The sequence below is a fragment of the Erpetoichthys calabaricus genome, chromosome 7 (genome assembly GCF_900747795.2).
Source record: "Erpetoichthys calabaricus chromosome 7, fErpCal1.3, whole genome shotgun sequence".
Taxonomy (NCBI): domain Eukaryota; kingdom Metazoa; phylum Chordata; class Cladistia; order Polypteriformes; family Polypteridae; genus Erpetoichthys; species Erpetoichthys calabaricus.
Genome location: NC_041400.2, coordinates 82804227 through 82826899, shown reverse-complemented (window position 1 = coordinate 82826899; position 22673 = coordinate 82804227). Strand labels below are relative to the sequence as shown.

The window sequence follows — 22673 nt, the reverse complement described above, 5'->3', positions numbered from 1 at the left end:
ACACTAGGGCCAATTTAGAATTGCCAATCCACCTACCCTGCATGTCTTTGGACTGTGGGAGGAAACTGGAGCGCCCAGAGGAAACCTACGCAGACACGGGGAGAACATGCAAACTCCACACAGGGAGGACCCGGGAAGCGAACCCAGGTCTTCAGGTCTCCCAACTGCGAGGCAGCAGCGCTACCCACTGTGCCACCGTGCCGCCCAAGTTAAAGGATATAGAAAATATAAAAAAAGACAGTAAAGATCGCAGTAGCGCAAATAAACAAACTGCCTCATTTACCTATGCACCAGTCTAACTTTGGTTTTGCACAATAATTACTACACTATTGCACCTTAACACTTAATTCTACTTTATTCACATAATTGTACTTATTTATTATGTTCTACTATACTGTTACCTTTCAATCTATGACTTTTTGTTAATCTGATATTCTTCTAACTTTGCACAGTTTTTGATAAGCAGATCAGGATGCATTTCACTGCGTGTTGTCCTGTGTAACTATGCATGTGACAAATAAAGAATCTTGAGAATTTCAAAAACAGAGTTTACCGCACATGCATTTATTGGTTACTTTGTTCATGTATATATATTTATCTGTCTGCTTATTTAAAAAGCTACATTTACCCCAGGAGTCAAAAATGTTCTGTCTAGCCCTTGTACAAAAACCTAGACAAAAGCTGGGGTATCACCTTGGTAACCCCATGTACTTTTGGAACTGTGAGAGGAAAATAGCATGACTTTACAGACAGGAGTCCAATGCAGAACTCTATTTACTTTTTTACTTTGTAAAAAAAATTATTAACTGCTGATGATGTAGATCGTTTTGTCTGTGCTGAAATTCCAAACAGAGAAACCTATCCTGACCTCATTAAAAAGATTCAGGATATTGGGACTCACAAGATTACAAATATTGTTTTTACAGAAGTTCTGAAATAAAAGTGAAACTAATGAAATAGCAACAATTCAAAGAAAAAAAAATCCTAAAAGTGTGTATCTGGAAAACCAAACACGGGGGATGGCGAGTGAACCAAACACGGGGGTTGGCGAGCGAAGCCCCCTAGTCATTTAAAATTTTATAGAAATAGGATCGCCTGTCAAGGTGGACTGCATTGTTATATTTAGTTATTTTATTCTTCAGTATTTCATAGTGGACTATCACTTTAGTTTTTTCCATTTATATTCAGCTCTCCAGCATATCCTCTTTAAATTAGACACTCTTTGGGTCTTCCAAGGTGTAATAGTGCTGGAGGAATTCTTACAAATCTTTTCAGGGGCCACTATGTCAGCTACAGCTATCACCTTAGCATAAAAAGTTCCCACCTTACTGCTAACACTATTAGTACTATTGAGGTAAGCACTACAATCGGACCGATTGTTTTGAATATTAACAAACATTGAAGCTGCAGATGTAATAAATAATGTTTTTTAACAATATGCTTTTCATTTGTTGTAGTTATCAATATTTCTACATTAAATAATATTCAACAATAGTCCAATGTATTGACATCGACGACCTGTCTCACATCAACTTTTAATCCATTTGAAATGACTAAATCCAGAGTGTGCCTTCCCTTATATGGGGGCTGACTGACATGCTGTCTTGATCAAACAAGTCTAGCAAGTTCATGAATTCTCTAGCTTTCGGGTTACACTGGTTATCCACATGAAAATTAAAATCTCCTATGATTAGGAACATGTTATACTTCCACAATAAAAACACTTTATATTTAAGAGGTGTATAAATTGTCAATACAAGAACCCAGCCACAGGGGATGCACAAGCCAGTGTTTTTCTTCGTGAGGGTCCCAAGCCCGGACAAATGGGGAGCCTTACATCAGGAAGGGCATCCGGTGTAAAATTTTGCCAAATCAATATGTGGACAACAATACAAATTTCCATACTGGACTGGTCGAGCCCCGGGTTAATAAAGACCGCCACCAGTACTGTTAGCCAACAGGGTGCTGGCGGAAATTGGACTACTGTTGGCCGAAGAAGAAGGAGAAGAAGAGGAGGGAAACTTGTACAGGGGCAGGAGGAGAGGAGGAAAGTAAAGAGAGTGGAACTGAGGGTAGGAACTTTGAATGTTGGCAGTATGACTGGTAAGGGGAGAGAGTTAACAAATATGATGGAGAGAAGGAAGGTTGATATATTGTGCATGCAAGAGACTAAATGGAAGGGGAGTAAGGCAGGTGGATCTGAGGTGGATTCAAATTGCTCTATCATGGTGTGGATGGGAGGAGAAATGGGGTAGGAGTTATTCTGAAGGAACAGTATGTCAAGAGTGTTTTGGAGGTGAAAAGAGTGTCAGGCAGAGTAATGATTATGAATCTGTAAATTGGAGGTATGATTATGAATGTTGTTAGTGCATATGCACCGCAAGTTGGGTGTAAAATGGGTGAGAAAGAAGATTTTTGTAGTGAGTTGGATGAAGTGATCAACAGTGTACCCAAGGGACAGAAAGTGGTGATTGGAGCGGATTTCAATGGGCATGTTGGTGAAGGGAACAGTGGAGACGAGGAGGTGATGGGTAGGTATGGTATCAAGGAGAGGAATGAAGAAGGTCAGAGGATAGGTGATTTTGCCAAAAGGATGGACATGGCTGTGGTGAATATGTATTTTAAGAAGAGGGAGGAACATAGTGTTACGTACAAGAGTGGAGGAAGATGCACACAGGTGGATTACATCCTATGCAGATGAGTTGATCTGAAGGAGATTGAAGACTGCAAAGTGGTGGCAGGGGAATGTGTAGTTAAGCAGCATAGGATGGTGGTCTATAGGATGACATTGGAGATCAAGAAGAGGAAGAGAGTGAGGGCAGAGTCAAGAATCAAATGGTGGAAGTTGAAAAAGAAAGACTGCAAGGTTGAGTTTAGGGAGGAGGTGAGACAGGCACTGGGTGGCAGTGAAGAGTTACCAGACAGCTGGGAAACTACAGCAGATGCAGTAAGGATGACAGCAAGAAGGGTCCTTGGTGTCACATCTGGAAAGAGGAAGAAGGAAAACCTGGTGGTGGAATGAGGAAATACAGGGGAGTATACAGAGGAAGAGGATGGCAAAGAAGAAGTGGGATAGTCAGAGACATGCAGAAAGTAGACAAGAGTACAAGGAGATAAGGCGCAAGGTGAAGGTGAGTTGTATGAGAGGTTGGACACTAAGGAGGGAGAAAAGAACCTATACTGATTGGCTAGACAGAGGGACCGAGCTGGGAAGGATGTGCAGCAGGTTAGGGTGATAAAGGATAAAGATGGAAACGTACTCACAAGCGAGGAGAGTCTGTTGAGCAGATGGAAAGAGTACTTTGAGAGGCCGATGAATGAAGAGAACGAGTGAGAGAAGAGGTTGGATGATGTGGAGATAGTGAATCAGGAAGTGCAACGGATTAGCAAGGAGGAAGTAAGGACAGCTATGAAAAGGATGAAAAATGGAAAGGCCGTTGGTCCAGATGACATACCTATGGAAGCATAGAGGTGTTTAGGAGAGATGGCAGTGGAATTTTTTAACCAGATTGTTTAATGGAATCTTGGAAAGTGAGAGAATGCCTGAGGAGTGGAGAAGAAGTGTACTGGTGCCGATATTTAAGAATAAGGGGGATGTGCAGGACTGCAGTAACTACCGGGGAATAAAGTTGATGAGCCACAGCATGAAGCTATGGGAAGGAGTAGAAGAAGCTATCTTAAGAAGTGAGGTGATGATTAGTGAGCAGCAGTATGGTTTCAGGCCAAGAAAGAGCACCATAGATGCAATGTTTGCTCTGAGGATGTTGATTGAGAAGTTTAGAGAAGGCCAGAAGGAGCTGCATTGCGTCTTTGTGGACCTGGAGAAAGCATAAGACTGGGAGCCTCGAGAGAAGTTATGATATTGTATGAGGAAGTCGGGAGTGGCAAAGAAGTACGTAAGAGTTGTACAGGATATGTACGAGGAAAGTGTGACAGTGGTGAATTCTGCGGTAGGAGTGATGGATGTATTCAAGGTGGAGGTGGGATTACATCAGGGATTGGCTCTGAGCCCTTTCTTATTTGCAATGGTGATAGACAGGTTGACAGACGAGATTAGACAGGAGTTCCCGTGGACTATGATGTTGGTGATGACATTGTGATCTGTAGCGATAGTAGGGAGCAGGTGGAGGAGACTCTGGAGAGGTGGAGATATGCTCTTGAGAGGAAAGGAATGAAGGTCAGTAGGAACAAGACTTAACACATGTGTGTAAATGAGCTGGAGGTCAGTGGGATGGTCAGGATGCAGGTAGTAGAGTTGGTGAAGGTGGATGAGTTTAAATACTTGGGATCAACAGTACAGAGTAACGGGGATTGTGGAAAAGAGGTGAGAAAAGAGAGTGTAGGCAGGGTGGAATGAGTGGAAAAGAGTGTCAGGAGTAATTTGTGACAGACGGATATCAGCATGAGTGAAAGGGAAGGTCTACAGGACGGGTAGTGAGACCAGCTATGTTATATGGGTTGGAGGACGGTGGCACTGACCAGAAAGCAGGAGACAGACCTGGAGGCAGCAGAGTTAAAGATGCTAAGATTTGCACTGGGTGTGACGAGGATGGACAGGATTAGAAATGAGTACATTAGAGGGTCAGCTCAGGTTGGTCGGTTGGGAGACAAAGTCAGAGAGGCGAGATTGTTTTGGTTTGGACATGTGCAGAGGAGAGATGCTGGGTATATTGGGAGAAGGATGCTAAGGATAGAGCTGCCAGGGAAGAGGAAAAGAGGAAGGCCTAAGCGAAGGTTTATGGATGTGGTGAGAGATGACATGCAGGTAATGGGTGTAACAGAACAAGATGCAGAGGGCAGAAAAAAAAGGAATAAGATGATCCGCTGTGGCAACCCCTAATGGGAGCAGCCGAAAGAAGAAGATAAACGGTCAATACAAGACACTGGGATACTCGTTGAATAACAATACTTGAAAGATGTGAAAATACCAAAACTGTTATTTTTACTGTTTTAATTGGCTCGAGTAAATAATCACTAAACCACTGCCTTTTTTAGAACCGAATAAACAAAGCTGCAATTCAAAGGTGCAATTAATACTGCTTCACCATCGGAGCTGAGCCATGTTTCACTTAGTATAAGAAAATCGATTTTCCTATCACTGATAAGATTGTTAATGTAAAAAGTCTTCCTAATTGCTCAGATATTTAGTAAAGCCATATTTAAGGTTTCGGAAGAGCAGAGCTGAATGAGTGTTATGGCAGACTTTTTATTTAATCTGTTGTTGTAGTTCTAATATAGTGCACATCTAAAGGTAAAATGGTAATTAAATTATTTGTATACTGATTTGCCTGGGATTTTAGTTAGACTAAGGTTAGTTATTATAGTGCTAATACAGTGCAAAATAAAAGAAGAACTCATTACAGAATTACTACATCCTAACAAGGCATTACTGAAAACATTAGGACTAAAATTATGTAGTCAGGAAAGACAGATTACTTTTGAGATATTGTTGGAGAGGACCTGCGTACCAAATCTGTTTGGATGCACGGTCTTTCCCAGAACAGATCCCAGTTGTCCTCAAAACTGAAGTTTTGTCTCTTGCAGAGGCTCTCAGCCAGTTATTCTAAGACAGCAGATGACTGTAGGATTCATCCGACCTTCTAGTCAAAGGCAGTGAACCAGAAATGATGATTTTTATAGCCATGTTCCTTACTTTTGTGGCCTGAATTAGTGCTGTGAAATCTGCCTATAAAATCTCTTGACTTTTGATTTTGAATGTTGTTTATAACTGCGCGGTGTATGATGGTCCCAACAGCCCTGTCCTTGTGCTTCTCGATGACTGTCGGCTCTTTTCTTGTAATATCTTGTATTTGTTTCATTCTGTTTATGGAAAGAAATATTGAGGTTGCATACAATCGAATCTCCAATAACAAATATATCACCAAGGTCTGCCAGAATGGTGGGGAAGTGCAGAGAGTCAAAGTGGTTCTGGATGGAAACGCTGGCCTGAACATTGCTGAAACAGCCAGATTCCATTGCTGTTGTTGTCATTGTGAATAGGAGCGGGGGTAAAACTCACTTGGCCAAGTGAACGAACAACAAGGCATGGGGATGATGTTGCTGAATCTAGGCAAGTTGTGATGATCTCAGCTGCTGAGGAGGTCTGTTTTAACAGGTGAGCCTTCAGTTCCCTGAGGTGTGTCTTTCTGACCAGAAGTTGCTGAATGTGACTCTCATGGGCGATTAGTTCTTTGACAACCCACTTCATCTCACAGTTGGCCATCTTTCACATCCGCTTCCGCTTCATGAGAGAAAGAGAGAGAGGGGATAAGGAAACTACTGAAGATGATACAGTATGTAGCTGTACGCTCAAATACGAGAAAATGGCAACAATACCTGACCCATCACTTGTTCCTGCTGAGGGGGAACATGTGTTTCACTATGTAACCCATGCTTGGCGAGATGAGTCTGTTGTTCCCCAACCTGGACCTTTAGTGCCAGCAGTTCTGATGCCATGGTCTAAAGGAGGGCCACCACGTCCTGTTGCTCGGTCATTTTATCAACAGATCTTACTGACTACACCATGAAAACAACGAGAAAGAGCTGGGGTACCAGCCTGATAACGCCATATAATTAGATTTGCAAAACAAAAAGAAAACATGCAATAATTGAAAAGAATTGAACTGACAGAGGTGTCAGAGCTTCTGGTTTTCAGTCCTCCCAGCAGGAAGAGTCAGATCCATCTGGATGGACATCAGAAGTGAGGTCAGAGGTGTTATAGTCATCAATCATCTGGCCTGCAATGGGAAGAAAAGAGAAAGGCTTTACGACATAGCGCCAACCCCTGGTACAGTGATAGAATTTCAGTCACTATAGCTGTTCAGCTGCCCCCGATTCGCACGTGCATTGCAAGGGTAAATCAAAAAGTAAAGCCAATATGAAAGTTACACAGTAACTGCAATGGATAGAAGCTGATACAATACAAATTTGCAATGATTTATGGGTAATTCATAAATACACACCACAGCACTCTGTCATTAGTCTAGCTGAAGCCAATGTCAAATGAACATGTGTGCTCCACTGCCGGATTGCACCTTTGTTAAGCAATACACCATAGTGAGATTTCTTAAGGCAGAGGGAGTGAAACCTGCTGAAATTCACCAAAGGATGCTGGATGCTAGAAGCTGTATGGGTATCCATATTGCTCAAATTGTACGGTACCCCAAATCATTAGACACTATTTCATGTGCCGATCCATAGATGATTTTCAAATGTGCAACAGCAAATTTTAAAAAGGAACAGTACAATACAATACAATACAGTTTATTTTTGTATAGCCCAAAATCACACAGGAAGTGCCGCAATGGGCTAACAGTAAAATAACAAAGTCACAATCTGATAAACCTATGATTATTGAGCAAAGCAGAGTGTATTCCCTCAGACAGAATTGACTTTCAGAACCAATCAAGAATCTGTTGAACAAGAAAGACTTGGGCAAATTTGTGACATTCACATGATCAAATCACGGCTGTCAAGTTACCATTAGTGTCATTCATTAATTCTTAGTATTGGTTTCATTTTTATCTGTAATATTTAAGATCTGATGGTATACCATAAGTATTATGTTCAATGTTATGTTTATTATTATTATTATTATTATTACACAATTTTATTCAGCTTGCCTCACCATCTTATCAGGATCAAATTCTTTACCCACTTTTACCGAACCAACTTCATTCAAACTTTACATGCATGCTGATCTCCGGTGAGAATGCAATATTTCATCAGTTTTGACCCAGGATCTGTATGTTAATTACATCAAATTTAAATTTCTCATTTCCTTATATTGTACGTTTAGTGAATACACTTGTATATAGTGCTTTTAGCCAGCACACATTTATATGAAAAACTAGCAAAATACCCGCGCTTCGCAGCGGAGAAGTAGTGTGTTAAAGAGGTTATGTAACCATATATATACATAAACATATATACATATATATACATATCTACATATACACCTTTCTACATATATATATATACATATACAAATTTACATATCTACATATATATATATATATATATATATATATATATATATAAATATAGACATACATATATACATACATTCACACATATATATATATATATATATATATATACTGTATATATACATATCTACTTATTGGCGCCTGTATTTAGGATATAGCGGGTTGGATAATGGATGGATGGACATTTGTATGCATAGCCCTATTTGCCCGTTTTCGTTTTTTTTCTTTCTTCAGTAATATTTCAGCAAACCCGGAGCTTGTCAGTTCAAATCCTGGTACTGACACCACTGTGTGACCTTGAGGAAGTCACTTCACCTGCCTGTGCTGCAAAAAACAAAAGTAATGTAACAAATTGTACCTCAGATGTTGCAAGTTGCTGGAATAAAGGCATAAGTAAAATAGATAAATATGTATTATACACATAGGAACTATTAAGTTATTTTCAGTTAAGTCATCTGCAGCAAACCTTTATAAATGAGGGTTTCCCCTTTTTAGATAGTGCAAACTGTTTCTTCTTCATTGACGTTTTCTCTTGGAGAGCTTTTCTCATTTCATTGAAAATTAAAGCAGCAGCTGCCAAAATATGTAGCTTTCTTATTAGTTTTCCAACATTGTGTAAAATAAATTTATAAAGTAACTTAAAAGGTTTAAATACTGGTTATCCTTTTACACTAAAAATATTACTAAAGAGATACAAAAAAAGTAAAATGCATATGTTCTTTTTCTTTAAGGAGATTAAATATTACTGAAGAAAGAAAAAAAAAAGTAAAACAGCCAAATGGGGCTGTGTTCGGATTCAGCGGGTTGGAAAATGGATGGATTTTTACTTGCTTAACTTGTGGAGGGTGTATCCTGTAGCAAAGCCCTAATTTTTTCAATTACACCTGGTTCTGATGATTAATTACCTTTTGTTTGCGCTAATGAGATCTTTACTATCTTTTTTTTGATACTGTAGTGACTGACGTAATAAAGTGTCACAAAAGTTATACTTGAACAATCGCTGATTTCATAACCTCAAACACAACTGTCTAGCACCCTCTCCGACCCCTCCTCCCCTGGGTCTCTGCTCCCCTTACCGCATCAATCAGTACCCTGCTATCAGTCTTCCGTGCTGTACTCCGCCCCCCTCAATCGGACATATTTGTCACTTAAAACAAAAAAGGCTTCAACCTGCTGGCGAGCTGCCTGTTCTGCTTGTTGCATGTTGTTGTTTTAAGAGCTGGGAGCACATGCTACGCGTCTGCCAAAAGCAATCCAACAACTGCTTAGTTAGATGTCTGTGGACTTGTTTTAAATGATAGCTCACTGACTTATCTCGCATGATGTTGTAAAAACAATAATTGTCCTTTATTTCCGGCCCGGGCGTGTTTAAATCTCTTTCTTGCAGGACGTATAAGCTGCTCCCGTTTATGAAGTTCTAATCTTTTAATTCTGAGCCCTATTGGACGTGCTTTGTTTTCAATTCCACTTGTTCCAGGCTGATTATCACTTTCCTTATTTTCTAAATTTGCACCTAGATTATTGTTTTTCTTTTTAGCATTTTTTTCTCTCCACCGCTTTTGGGTCTCTTTTCTCCGCGCTTTTCTTTCTTCTTCGTTTAGTCATCGACGTTTCATTTCTACCCTGTTCATTTCATTTCTACCGTATTGACCTTATACACTTTATATGCACTGAGAGCCATGGAGCTGTGTGTGCTGCGTGACTGCCTTTACACTACTGATTTTTTTTTTTTCTGCCCATGGTCTTATCTTGTAAGTAGGGCGTGTCTTGCACCGAGGCAAGTCTCTCTTTTAAAATGTCTTCCGAGAGGATCACGTATCGTAGCCTTGCTTTTGCTTTGCTTTCCAGGATTTTCTTTTATAATAGAGAGATATGAATAAATTAGAAAACTAAATTAATAACAAATTTAGAAATTTACTTAATTTCACCACCATCCAGATCATCAAAATATTGTTGTCTTAAGTTGTTGAATGAAGAAAACTATGGAAAATATTTTACCTTTATTGTTTAATGATAAGGCATTTGTTTTAGCTTTTTATAAATTCTCCTTAACCTCTAAAAATCATTTTGACTCTGAGGCTGAGGTTTTGAGGGTCAAGGAATCTCATGATAACATTTATTTTGTTGCTTGATATGCTTTTTCAACAACTGTAAAAGTATGTTATGTGACACCATTTTGTTTTTCATTTGAGTGCTGCTATTTTGAGAAGTATTAGTGGACAATTCCCATGATGTTGCTGGGCAAGGTCAACCTGCAGTGTGCGGCACATAAAATTTCTGGATGATGAGAATAAAGATTATGTTGTGTACTTCCTGGTTTTCCACGTTTGGATTAAACCCAAATAACATTTTTATTCATTCTTTGTTCTTTTAGATTTCTAGTTACAAACATTTTTGCCATTGATTTTTGACTATGGTTTACAATTTAAGATTTTGGCTTAGTTTTTGTGTTCCTTTTTATTTTTTTGGTTATGAAACTTTCCCACACATTTTTCCTGACTACAATTCTAGAAACACAAGCTTAACACTGGTTAAATATTAGTCTAATTGGTTTAGATACTGGTTCAAAATTTAGTTAAACCACTGTCACCTTGTGCTGTTTATACATATTGTATTTCTAATAAAATTAGAGATTTTTTTTAAAACATATAAAATAGTAACTGGAATATAGAAAAATTTAACCTAGATATTGATTACAAGTGCATATTTTGTGGAACATTAAAATAGCCATAACACACTTATTTTTTGAATGTAAACATATTAGAAGACAGGGCAGCTCTTTAGGAGTGATGAAGCCAAATCCCCTAAAGAAGCAAGCCTGACCAAAACAAAATCACAGGTCAACTACCCATTATTGTGAAAAAATCAAAAAAAAAAAGGCCGCCGATTTAAATTAGACAACTAAAGAAAAGTAAAATATCTCAAATAAAACTTGGTAACATTGAATATATGAAGTTTATAACATCCAGGTGTTGTTTAAAAAATTGGAAAAGGAAATGAATAAATATCAAATAAGTCCTAGCACTTCAAAAGATGTATGGCTGATAAAGCGGTATTGTTGGCGAAAAGGACAATATCCTAATTAACAGCTGAGCCCATGCGAATAATTTTGGCATGGGGCTGATACTCCACAAAAATATCAAATCAGAAATTATTCAGCACAAACCAGTTAATGAGAGAATCTGCTTCCAAACATGAATATGAAGTACTGTATAAGAAATATAATAAGTGTTCATGTACCTACTGATGAAAAAGAAATTAAGACGTTATAACTTGATGCAATTCTTTTGGACCCATTAGGCCAATGCATACACGCACACGCGCGCGCACACACACACATATATACTGTATATATATAAATAGTTGATAAATTTTAAATGAGACAAATCAGTGAATTGTATATCTTTTAGAATGTTGTGTCTTGTTATTAACGTTGAATAAGTAACTGGTTTGCATAAAGGCTGTGTGTCTAATACAATAGGAAGATGAACAAACTCACCACAATGTTTAATATGAGATTCATTCAATATTCCAAATTCAAAGTTTCCTAATTAAAAAATTACATCTTAAACTAGTATTCCCTACTCTATTGCACTGACTAGTTTTTGAAAACGGCGCCTTCTGTCGTCCTTCTTCCAATTTCGTCATCTGCGCCGAGAAGGAGCCTGCCCGCCGGTCTGTCTGGACTTCATGCGTTTTGTTTTCTGCTCGACTAAGCCATAGTCGTGAAGAAGGAGGAGCCTGACTGTGTGACATTCAGCACACCGCTCCTATCGGCCCTATGCTCTCAACCACATTTGATAAGAGATGGACTGCATTATTTTTCTTCTTCGTCCGGTGATTGGGTTGGGATGTTACCGACTATATCGGTAGGAGTTTATTTTAAAATGTGTTTCATCTGGTGTTGTTTCATGTCTTTTACCCGATGATTGTATTCATACGTGTAACGGAACAATGAACCTCTAAACGAAAACAACTGGTCACTGCGGCTGCTTGAAGGCTAGGGCCCCAGTGTTGAATATAGCGTTTTTGGCACACGTTCAATGTTTATTTCGTTGTCATTGTTCCGGTGGTTTATGCAGACATTTGTACGCAATGAGAAGGTGGCGTCTTTATACCGAAAGCCCGTATATAATAGATAAATATAGGGATTTCGGAAAGGATGCAGCAACACCTACGCTAGAATCCCCTAGCACGGGATGGGCAATTTTGATTCCTGAGGTCTGCGGTATCGGCTCAGGTTTTCACTGTGGACATTTGTACAGCTAGCGCAGAATTCGGGCCTGTGAATTAAATAATTACTTAATTTATTTATTTTATATACTGGTTTTGAAATTTTATTTAATCACAACACCGGTATAGCGATGTTTCTTTGCCCCCAAAGGCCCAGTTGTCTCTTCACGTATGGACTAACCTCTTGCTAGAAATCTAAAACGTTTTAATAAAATAGTACATTTTTAACTATAAGAAGACTCGAATGACAACTTATTAATCAGTGCGTATAATTATACATGCTAGTAAATTATCTGCTTTCTTTTGAAGAGAGTTTTGTTTATCTGCAGTAATATTATATAAAAACACAACGTACGTGTTGTACATTTTGGAATATACAAACAATGATTAAAGCAACAGTATGTTTATGTACAAACACAAATTCTACTGTAAGTTCGAGGATGGTTGCGTCGATTATCTACCTTCACTACTGCTTTCCAGAGCCGAGCACAGCCGTATAATGGCCCCTTAAGATTAGCAGGGTGGTTGTTAAATCAGACCGTAGCAACTCCTCGGCTGCATTACAATGACAAATAAAATGACTCTAGAAATGTCATGTTAAAAACAGTTAAATTACTTACATGCGTTAGATTTTGCTTTGAAAAACCAGGAAGGACATGAGAGCATAAAATTGTGTTTTAGTCAATACTTACGTAAGTTTTAACACTTCTGTTTGTCAGACAGTTTAGCACTTGCAGATTTTTTTCAGCTGTGAATTGCTGAGAAGTATAAGATATTGTCATGTGTAACAAAGAAATCCACCTCAAAATACCAGGTGAGGTTTTGTTTTAGGTCCTTTAGGTTTCATGTTGAAGCAGTCTAATGTTTAAGATTCAAGGCTTCTAACAAAGTGTGCTTATCAAAGCAAGTCAATGCTACCGAAAAGATCACGTAGTCAAAAGTAACATGATTGGTTTAAATGCTTTATTTATGAATTTTCTTTTTTCTAGTCATGACGTGTAATTTTGGGAAATTTGTTTTCACATGTATTCTTTTATTGCTATATTGTCATTCTAAGTGAGGTTTTTAAAGTTATTTCTGTATGAAAAATAAGTCAAAGTGGCAATTAAAGTATTTTTTCCCATGTGTGGAAGAAAAGTGAGAAGTCATTTCCCCATAGTGGTCGTTTGTTGTGAAAGTTACTATTGCAAAGTGGAACTAAACTAATATATTAATATCACTATTAGATATGTTATTTCACTAATTCACAACATTTGTTAAGTTAGCCTGTTTCATTGCAGATACGGTTAATTGGTGATTATTAATTTGTGTTTTGTACATGAGCATGGATGAGCAAGTAATTATGCCCTGCAGTCTTATATAAAAACAAAACATATGAATAAATGAAAAATATCTTTTATGGTGGGCTATTGCTATAAACAGTATCACATTATTAATTTACAAATGCATACTGTATGTTATGAAAACACCCTAATTCCTGTTTGTCTGTTTCTTATTTGATATTCATTGAATTGCAATACATATGTGATGATACAACATTTTTGGTATTCAATGGATTGATTTTTGCTAGTTTTTGTATAAATTGTTTAGGTAACAGAGATATGGGTGCGAGTACAAATGGCTGAAATGAGGTTTCTGCACAGGTGTTGTGGGCTACACTTGGGTGATTAGCTCAGTAATAAGTTAGAACTTAAGAGTATAACCACATGAGCTATATGAGATGGTTTGGGAACACCAAGGGGAACATACAGGGAATAGTACACTACAATACAATTTATTTTTATATAGCCCAAAATTACACATGAAATGCCGCAATGGGCTAATGGAATAGTGAAGCGATTATGTTAGTTAGCTATCCTGGAAGTGTCTAGTCTCTTCCAGAAGGTGTTGGAAGTGCTGCCTAGATCAGCATATTGCCACTATAGTCATAGCTGCAACTATTCCATCAAAGTGGAATCAAAGGAAAGTAAGTTAAAGAAAATAAGTTTGTGTATAAAAATTAGAGTTCTTAGTCAATAATATTTAACCATATATTTACACCATTTATTGTCTTTTTGAAGACCACATCTTTGATAATTTCAAAAATATGCCCTATTCTATGTTTCCTTAAAGTACACTTAAAACATATTTTTAATTTACCATTTAAAGTAACTAAAGTCAGAGTATTTGTATATTGTAAGAACTTATACATAATCAAAAATGTTTATGCTTACTATTTTTATTAATGTTACTCCTTTGATACATTATTTTGCTGTAGTTATTTTTCAAGACAAAATGCTAAGAGGAGTTACCTTTTAAAGATCAAAGATCACAGCAACTTTAATGTAGAAATGACGGAGTTAAGAGCTAGAAGTTGCCACAGATTCTGATTGCTGGTAGCAAAAAAGATGAAAATTGCTTTAAACATTCAGAGCCAATGTCTTGAAATGTACTGAAAAAGCATACTTTAGCAGAAAAAGAGCATTATTTTGACATGTATTAAGAAAAAAGTCTCATAAGTTTTTCTGTGAAATCTTCTGTCACGATCCACGCTGAATGTTCATGACTGATAAAAATTTCATTCAGTTTGAACAGATGTGATTTGTATTGACAAAGTATTTTTTCCACTCTTAAAATAAGTGTTTATGGTAATTTAGTGTTTTTCCATGAGAACTTTTAACCAGTTTTAAAAGGACAACAAAAATCACATTTCAGACTTTCTCTTGTGTAATACTCTGCATGGAGAAGCAATCTAAAGTCATCCATCCACCCATCTGTCTGTCTGTCTTCAGTTCTTCTCAATTAAATTTTAAAGCTCCTTTCCCTCATATAAACAGCATAAAGTGACTTCTAATTTTTGTCAAGCACCTTGAAGGATGCCTAGTCAGTCTCACAACCAGAGTGAAATATAAGAAGTAGGGATACACAGTTAGGTCCATAAATATTTGGACAGAGACAACTTTTTTCTAATTTTGGTTCTGTACATTACCACAATGAATTTTAAATGAAACAACTCAGATGCAGTTGAAGTGTAGACTTTCAGCTTTAATTCAGTGGGGTGAACAAAACGATTGCATAAAAATGGCAACTAAAGCATTTTTTTAACACAATCCCTTCATTTTAGGGGCTCAAAAGTAATTGGACAAATTAAATAACTGGAAATAAAATGTTCATTTGTAATACTTGGTTGAAAACCCATTGCTGGCAATGACAGCCTGAAGTCTTGAACTCATGGACATCACCAGATGCTGGGTTTCCTCCTTTTTAATGCTCTGCCAGGCCTTTACTGCAGCGGCTTTCAGTTGCTGTTTGTTTGTGGGCCTTTCTGTCTGAAGTTTAGTCTTCAACAATTGAAATGCATGCTCAATTGGGTTAAAATCAGGTGACTGACTTGGCCCTTCAAGAATTTTCCACTTCTTTGCTTTAATAAACTCCTGGGTTGCTTTGGCTGTATGTTTTGGGTCATTGTCCATCTGTATCATGAAACGCTGTCCAATCAATTTGACTGCATTTAGCTGGATTTGAGCAGACAGTATGTCTCTGAACACCTCAGAATTCATTCGGCTGCTTTTGTCCTGCTTCACTTCATCAATAAACACTAGTGTCCCAGTGCCACTGGCAGCCATGCATGCCCAAGCCATCACACTGCCTCCACCGTGTTTTACAGATGATGTGGTATGCTTTGGATAATGAGCTGTTCTACACCTTCTCCATACATTTTTCTTGCCATCATTCTGGAAGAGGTTGATCTTGGTTTCATCTGTCCAAAGAATGTTTTTCCAGAACTGTGCTGGATGTTTTAGATGTTATTTAGCAAAATCCAATCTAGCCTTTCTATTCTTGAGGTTTATGAGTGGCTTGCACCTTGCAGTGCACCCTCTCTGTATTTACTTTCATGCAGTCTTCTTTTTATGGTAGACCTGGATATCGATACGCCTACCCCCTGGAGAGTGTTGTTCACTTGGTTGGCTGTTGTGAAGGGGTTTCTCTTCACCATGGAAATGATTCTGCGATCATCCACCACTGTTGTCTTCTGTGGACGTCCAGGTCTTTTTGCGCTGCTGAGTTCACCAGTGCTTGCTTTGTTTTTCAGGATGTACCAAACTGTAGATTTTGCCACTCGTAATATTGTAGCAATTTCTCGGATGGTTTTTTTCTGTTTTCGCAGCTTAAGGATGGCTTCTTTCACCTGCATGGAGAGCTCCTTTGACCGCATGTTGTCTGTTCACAGCAAAATCTTCCACATGCAAGCACCACACCTCAAATCAACTGCAGGCCTTTTATTTGCTTAATTGATAATGACATAATGACGGACTTGCGCACACCTTCCCATGAAATAGCCTTTGAGTCAATTGTCCAATTACTTTTGCGCCCCTGAAATGAAGGGATTGTGTTAAAAAAATGCTTTAGTTGCCTCACATTTTTATGCAATCGTTTTGTTCACCCCACTGAATTAAAGATGAAAGTCTGCACTTCAACTGCATCTGAGTTGTTTCATTTACAATTCATTGTGGTAATGTACAGAACCAAAATTAGAAAAAAGTTGTCTCTGTCCAAATATTTATGGACCTAACTGTACATAGAAAGTGCTTAAATGTTTAGCCATTTGAGATTGAAGATTATTTAGCAAAATAAAGAAAACTAGCCAACCCGCGGTGTACCATACGCCGCATAATCAGGCCGCTTTTTTAATGATTTTTAAGCACAGGGAGAAAATTTACTTTTGAAAAATCGGAAATGTAATAAATTACCAAGAAAAGTAACATTTCATGTGCCCACCCCCAACTCGTCACCTGAGTCATTTTCCTCTTTGCACAGTCCATGTGCACGTGTGAGTCACGTAGACTTTTCATTGTTGTTTGCAGTTTTGGCTGCTTTTCTATATATAATCCACCAAGTCATCAGACCACGGTAGTACCGAGGGGGGGCGTACAAAGGGCAGGGACATAATCAGTGCGAGCGTATGTGCCACTAGCCATGTTTTTGAAAGTTTGGCCCTGTGCCTTATTAATTGTCATCGCAAAGGCAAGTCTAACAGGAAATTGTCTTTGTCTTAAAGTAAAAGGCAAATTATCCGCAACAAACTGTTTTACACGCTGCATACCAACTCACGGCGTAGTATGCGCCGCATAATCATGCTGCTTTTTTAATGTTTTTTAAGCAGAGGGAAAAAAATGAACATTTGCAAAATCCGTAACGCTGCTTTCAGTAAGTACAATGCACACGCGTTTAATTTGTCAGCCACTTTTTGCCAGCCGTCTTTTCTGGTTTGGGCCACTTTTACAGTGTTACCGCTTGTGTATATTAAATCTTGAAATCCTTCGCGTAACTAATTAACTAAAACCCACCCACCCAGCTTGTGTGAAAAGAATGCGCCCGTTCTTTCATCATTTTGTTGCAGCCTATCAAAGACTTGCTGATCATGTTTTGTAGACTCAATATATATTGGCTTTTCACTCAGCGTGAGGGCGCGCATTCATCTCGGATTATTACATCCTGCTAGACTAATCTGTTACACGGCTGCGTTTGAAAAACCGACTTATCCCGGATGAGTTTTACCGGCATTAATGATTAGGAATCTGGATGGAACAAAACCCTGCAGCCACAGGGGTTCACCAGGACCGAGTTTGGCAAACACTGCTGAACAGAGACGAAACCGACTCAGGTGAGGAGTGGGGGCGGGCAAAGTAGTTGCAGCTATTGATTATTCAGTGTTGTTTGCCTAGGTGACTGACATGGCTGTTTTCTGTGTATCCCATGGTTGTCTTCTGGCAGTGTGAATGCCTCGATAGACAGGGCGTCCTTGTGTGGTGAGTTGGTGCAGTTTGTAACCACGTCGCCGACATTATCCCAATGTTGGCAAACAAAGCCAACAGCCATGTTGCGAAGTTTGAGAGCAACAGTTTCGTCAATGACATTTTTACATCCAGCTAGTCTGTTAGACTAATGTGCTACACGTCTGCGTTTGAAAAACCGACTTATACGATGAGTTTCACCGGCATTAATGATTAGGAATCTGGTTGGAACAAAACCCTGCATCCACAGGGATTCACCAGGACAGAGTTTGGGAAACACTGCTGAACACAGACAAAACCGACTCAGGTGAGGAGTTGGGGCGGGCAAAGTGGTTGCAGCTATTGATTATTCAGTGTTGTTTGCCTGGGTGTCTGATCTGCTCAACAGAATCATAAATAAAAGGAAAACAATGTGAAGGCAATGTCACAGGTGATCCTGTGGTATAGCGGGTCCACAGCTCCCCTTCAAAAGCCCATTTTTAAATAAATAATCATCTCACTCACAGTGTAGCGAGGGGCGTGGAAGTGTGGCCGAAACGGTTTCCAGGTAGACTCGTGCTGCGGGCATTTCTCCCCTGTGCAGTGTGTGAGCGAGTGAGGAGAGAGAGAGAGAAAACCGGTACGTTAGAGTGAGCGAGAGCAGGCTCGAAGGCAATGTGTTCCTGTGGTATAGCGGGTCCATAGCTCCCCGTCAAAAGGCCATTTTTAATCAGGCGACTGACAGTAGTGGAGTCAAGCACAGAGAAGGTCAGCTGCAGAGAGAGCGTCTCGACTGTTGCAGGGCTAATGAAAAAGAGGCACAGGGCTTATTGGTTTTTAAAGACTGCTTCCTTCATTGTGTTTTAACTTCAGTTTTAAAGGATTGCGCGGCTCTCTCTTGCGCTGCCTGTGTGTGCCTCTGTCTCTCTGTGGCGCTGCCTCTGTGTGTGTGTGCGTAGCTCTCTCTTGCGCGCTGCTTGTGTGTGCCTCTGTCTCTCTCTGGCGCTGCCTCTGTGTGTGTGCGTGGCTCTCTCTCGTGCGCTGCCTGTGTGTGCCTCTGTCTCTCTCTGGCGCTGCCTATGTGTGTGTGCGCGGCTCTCTCTCTCTCGCGCTGCCTGTGTGTGCCTCTGTCTCTTTCTGGTGTTGCCTCTGTGTGTGTGTGTGCGTGGCTCTCTCTCTCGCGCTGCATATGTGTGCCTCTGTCTCTCTCTGGCGCTGCCTGTGTGTGAGCGGCTCTCTCTCTCGCGCTGCCTGTGTGTGCCTCTGAGCCTCTGACTCTCTCTGGCGCTGCCTCTGTGTGTGTGTGCGGCTCTGTCTCTCTGGCGCTGCCTCTGTGTGTGCCTCTGTCTCTCTGGCGCTGCCTGTGTGTGCGCGGCTCTCTCTCTCGCGCTGCCTGTGTGTGCCTCTGTCTCTCTCTGGCACTGCCTCTGTGTGAACCAAGGTTCCACTGAGGTTGACTAATGAAAAGTCAACGTGGCTCAGAGCTGCAAGTGGACTGTGGCACAGAAAAACAGAAATGACGGCATGTTTTCCGAGGCGTCGCGTCCGAGTTGGTGGGCGTGGCTCTGTGATTTTTTTGTCGTATCCAATGGTCTAAGAGTTGATGGGCGTGGCTCCTTCCTGCGTGCGCCATTGGCGTCTTACTTGTCGGCGGTTTAGTGAATCCACGCCCCTTCCAGCGTGCTTTCCATGGGTGGCTACTTGTCTCCCGGCTCAGTGAATTATATATATAGATAGTTATTACCTAAGCCTCACCTCCTATCTTTACCACCATCTTTACGTTGAAAACAAAATTTGAACCTAGCTTAATTTTAATACTGAAGAATAATTCTATAAATCAAATCTGCACAACTGAACCAAATCAAGTGTAATGACAAATTGACCATTGACAGCCACAGGTAAAATGGATTTTGGAAGCCTTCCTTGCTGGTCTTTGTTTTTCTGCATACTCAAATGATGTGCATGTACTTGCACCTGGTAGCTGCACCTTATAACACAGGTAAGGAAGCAGCGGTGATGCTATAGTCAAGCAGTGAGTCCACAAAGTAGTAAGATAGTGTACTTTATAGTTTGACTAAAATACCGGCATGTGTACTATTGGTGTTTAGAATGAGAAAATTATTTTCGAACTTTCTTGCATTCAGAACACAATATGATAGGTTAATTAAACAGTGTTTATCATCATTTATAACTAGGCTTGTCAAAAGTATCTGAATAATGGTGTTAATTTTAACATTTTAAAATTACTTCAGTACTCACTTTTCATGGTATAGGTTCTGCAGCCTACCTTACGAATGCACTTACAGTTTGCCATAGCTGGAGTTGCAGCCCTGTTTCCATCCAATCACAAGTGTTAATAAGATGGCAGTTTCAGCAAAGTTGAAGCCTTCAGCAGCAAATTTGACAAAGAAGGCAGCCAGAGTGGCATCTGGAAATACTTCAGCTTTGCATCAAATGGGAATTGAAAACCACAAGATACATCCAAGATAGATATTATAAACCTATAAACTGTTACATTTGATGTAGGGATGTAACGTTTATTTTTTTTCTACAGATTGAAATGTTTTTTTATAGCCAGTTAAAACATTGAAGGATTCAAGAAAGGAGTCTTTAATTTATTTTTACCTGCAGTTTACTTTTATTCTGTGCTGTTCATTCAAGGCAACACTATTTAGCACTATAGGGCATTGTTGCTCCCTAGATTTTTAAACTCTTGCAGCGAAGTCTATTGCCATAGTGTGTTATTTTCTATTATTGTATTAAACTGTATATGATTTTAAAATTATATTTAATCACATTTTCTATATCATGTAAGGCACTATAACCTTTCAGTGCTTAATTGCATAATGATGCTAATTCTCTGGTGCTCATTTACTACCAGCTGTGCTTCAGGGTGTGTATTTAGTACGTCAGGGCCCATTTTCAGCCATACTAAGGCAGACAGCAGCTTCACAGAAGAGCAGGTTGACATGCTAGTCTTTCTTGCAAAAAATTTGGAAGACATTGTAGTTTATTTATACAAAATGCAATGTGCACTTTTTGCATTTATGCAAAGCTTTTGTTTACAACAGGCCACATTAATGTACTTTTTACTGGAACTTTTTTATTGTTTTAATATTTTATATGTGTTGTTTACAAAAGATTGTAATATTTATTCATTTAACATTTTATGACATTTGTAAGATTTCATTGTACTACCTCAGTAACTATTTGTTTATATTTATGTAAAAAAAAAAAAACGTTGGCCGGATTTAAACTTATTTACTTTTTCTTACTTACAGAACTTTATTTTACCATTGCCTTTTAACGAAGATTGCACTACTCTGAAGTATTTGCATTTAATGACAAAAACTTCTATTGCTTGTTTTCATTAATGTTAAGACGTTATTAAATGCAGAACTGCAATTTGCTTAAATAACTTTTTTATTAAGTAACATTACATACTGCATTGGGTATTGAGCATGATTTTGAATTTCATTACTTTTCTTACAAGTAGCATTTTATCAAATCTTGAAATTGTGGCATTATGACAACTTTATTTTTGACAGTTGACCATTTAAACCTTTACATGCTTTGAGTCTTTGTATAAATTGCTTGCCAAATTGTTAGGATTTTATCATCACAAATAACGGGCACAGAGCATTCTTAACAGTGTCTTCATCACTTGATTAGAGGCAAGATGGACAGGTACTCAGTGCAGGATTATAGTACATACCCATTTGCACGGATCAATCACATAGTGAGAACATTGAGGAGGTTGTTGACTGCACTACTGACTACATCAACTTCTGTATGGACATTGTAGTTCTAGTAAGAACAGTACGCTGCTATGCTAACAACAAGCCATGGATTACAAGTGACATCAAGGGCCTTTTGAACCAGAAGAAAAGGGCTTTTAAAGGTGGTGATCAGCATGAGCTCAAGCACGTGCAGAAAGAACTCAGAGTCCAGCTCAGGGCGGCGAAGGAGCAGTACAGGAGAAAGCTGGAGCAGAAGTTGCAGAATAGCAGCATGAAGGAAGTGTGGGATGGGATGAAGATCATCACTGGCTGCAGCTCTAAGCGGGGTGCCACCATCGAGAGAGACGTGAAGAGAGCAAACCAAATGAACAACTTCTTTAACAGGTTTGACCACCCTAACCCACTCTAACCTCGGAGTACTGCACCCTCCACCCATCCTTCTGCTGATACCACCATAGGAGAGACATCCCCACCTACAATTACAGCAGTGCAGGTGAGCAGAGAGCTGAGGAGACTTCGTGCCAGCAAAGCAGCGGGTCCAGATGGAGTATCGCCACGACTGCTGAAGGTCTGTGCATCAGAGCTGTGGAGTCCTCTACAGAGCATTTTCAACCTGAGCCTGGAACAGGGGGAGAGTCCCGAGGCTTTCGAAAACATCTTGTATCACCCCAGTCCCATAGGTATCACGTCCTAGTGAGCTGAACGATTTCCGGCCTGTCGCTCTGACGTCACATGTGATGAAGACCATGGAGAGGCTGCTGCTTCACCACCTGAGGCCACAGGTCCAACACGCCCTCGACCCTCTGCAGTTCGCTTACCAGGAGAAGGTGGGAGCGGAGGATGCCATCATCTGTATGCTACACCGATCACTCTCCCACTTGGACAGAGGCAGTGGTGCTGTAAGAATTATGTTTCTAGACTTCTCTAGCACCTTCAACACCTTCCAACCTCTGCACCTT

General features: G+C 39.5%; 1 protein-coding gene across 1 annotated transcript in view; it reads left to right on the top strand.

Annotated features, from left to right (window-relative positions):
* The first annotated feature begins 11670 nt into the window (after positions 1–11670).
* The window catches only part of rusc2 (RUN and SH3 domain containing 2), a 329699-nt gene continuing 318696 nt past the window's right edge, over positions 11671–22673 (top strand). Inside the window, exon 1 of the mRNA XM_051929450.1 lies at positions 11671–11857. The gene's annotated coding sequence lies outside the window, so the exon portion shown is untranslated. The remainder of the gene's footprint in view (positions 11858–22673) is intronic.